A 2561-nucleotide genomic window follows, 5' to 3' on the forward strand; every position below is an offset into this window, starting at 1 on the left:
AGAGAGAGAGAGAGAGAGAGAGAGAGAGAGAAACTCTAATAAAGAATCCCATTTTAAAAATTGGTAACCAAAGATATTTTCCTGAGTCAGGGAGCCATCAAAGTGAACTAATTAAACTCACCATCTTCTGGACTCTGATGAGAAATTCACCCTTTCATAATGGGATTACTAGAGCTTTACTGTACAGTTGAGTGGTTTGATTAATAATTTACACTTCTGAGGATATGTAACTTTACCTCATGTTCATAGTATGTGTTCCCAAATTTCTTCTTTTTGGCTTAATGTTGTTACATTTAGCTGTAATAAATGAGTTAAGTTCTGATTAAAAGTCAATGTAATTATTCCCTCCTGTGGATTATTTTCTAAGAAGAAAGGGCTATGTCAGGGTAACATCAGTTTATGTCCTGGACCTTAACAAGACTCAGGTCTAGTGAGACCCATGCAGAGAAACATGAAAAACAAGAGGGCTAACAGGCCAGTGCAGGGAGGGAGGTGGACCAGGAGGGGCAGAGAGGAAGATGGAGAATACAACTTGGAGCCTTACTCTAAAGATTTGTTGTATTATAAAAATCTAAATTAATAAATGATTGAATCTTAAAAACCCGTTCCTCAACACTGAAGCCATTATTTAGTCACATATTAACTGTGAAGGGGGTGGGGTGGGGGGAACAAAAGGCTTTGCTTGATTAAAGTGCCTGAAGTTATTTCAACCATAATTGCCTTGAGGAGTTATTCTTTGCTTATGTACTAACCTTGGCCAGATTTATTAAGAGGCTGGTAGTGGCAAGAGGGCAAACCCAGAGGGATAAAATTATTTAAAAATGTGAAGGGCAGATAGAAAGACAAAAGGGAGAAGAGAAAGAAAGAGGCAGATTTCTTCACTTGGTTCTTGCTCTCCACAGATAGAGAGGAGATGAATGCAACCTTTCAACACAAACAGTATCAGTTAGCTGATCTAGGGGTATCTTTCTGCCAAAACTCTGTGAGGTTAGTCACCCAGTATTATAAGCATTACTTATGCACAAAGAGCCCCTACTGAGGCCAGATGGGGACATAGGAGGCTTTCGGAAATGACGTAGGCAGTACTCAACTTTTGTGGAAGTGAAGCCCCTTTTCTGTATTGGTCATTGCCTAGATACTTCTCCTCCCTAGCACAGGTATTCTGGGACCTGTCTAGATGTGGCAAAAGTAGAAAGATTTCCTGGTTTTTGGTCTTGTTGGGGTCACTGGACCCAGCATTTTTAAAGCTGTCCTCTAACCATAATGGAATCAATGAGAAGACTGACCCCACATCCCAACCAAAATGTCATTCAAAATTATGGAAACAAGAAAATTCCAATAGGGTAGAAAACATCTTTATTCTTTGATATCATGTAGAACATAAACATTTAACCTGAAAAAAATATGCCCTCCCTGAGGGGGGGAGTGGTCTGAAAAACCACCCCCAAGAAGATCTGAGAGGGTGTTGCTCTCCTAGAAGCTTAACATGAACCGTGACACTTGGAAGAATAAGTGTTTGAGGACCGAAGGAGGAATGAACCTAAAAGCACCTGGGAAGATCAATGCTCTCTAACCCTTCAATCTTTACACCGCCCTCCAACACCTTTGGGAAAGCCTTAAGATCTAGAATGGAGCAACATTCAAGCTTTCTCTCCTCCTCCAAACAAAACTTCAAAGAGATTTTCAGAGATGGCCCAAAATCCTCCCAGATAAGCCATTCGTCATATTCTATCTCTTGGTTCAACCATAACTTCATGCAAACCATTAAGGAAGGCCCAAGAGTTTCCTCACATGGGCCATTAATCAAGATCTTTTATCCCTTAGCTGAAATATAGCTCCATGGAGACCATCAGTGAAGGGCCAAGAGCCTCTACAATGGCCTGTTACTTTAGCTCTGTCATGGCAAGGTCCAATTATAGTTCCATGAAGAGGAATGAAGGAAGGGTTAAGACTCCCTAGGGTAACTAGTTACTATAGCCCTTTCATTCCCTGCCTCAACCACGGCTCCAGGAAAACGTTCAGGGAAGGCCTGAGTGATCCTAGGGTATCCAATTACTCTAACTCGTCCATCTGCTGACCCAACCATAACTCTATGGGGAGTATTATGGAAGGCCCAAGACCTCCCCGGGTAGCCATTTCTTATAGGTCTTCCATCTCCTCTCCCAAACATGCTTCCATGAACAGTGTGAGGGAAGAACTGAGGCCCTCTGGGATATGCAGTTCCCCTAATTCTTCTATCTCCTCTCCCAACCATGCTTCCATGAACAGTATCAGGGAAGACCTGAGGCCCTCTGGGATAGATAGCTCTGCTCATTCTTTCATCTACTTGCCCAACCATAGCTCCATCAGGGAAAACCCAAGACCTCCCATAATTGTCACTTACTACTCTAATTCTTTCATCTGCTGGCCCAACCACAGCTCCATGGAAAGCTTCAGGGTAATTCCAAGAGCTCCCAGGATGGCTAGTTATCATAGCTCTTCTGTCTCCTGCCCCAACCATAGCTCCATAAGTAGCAACAGGAAAGGTCTGAGGCCTGTTTTGTTGGGCAGCTATTACAGCC

The sequence above is a fragment of the Petaurus breviceps genome, unplaced genomic scaffold (genome assembly GCF_028583685.1).
Source record: "Petaurus breviceps papuanus isolate PSGF00001 unplaced genomic scaffold, PetGlider_PUasm1.0 90881, whole genome shotgun sequence".
Lineage (NCBI taxonomy): Eukaryota > Metazoa > Chordata > Mammalia > Diprotodontia > Petauridae > Petaurus > Petaurus breviceps.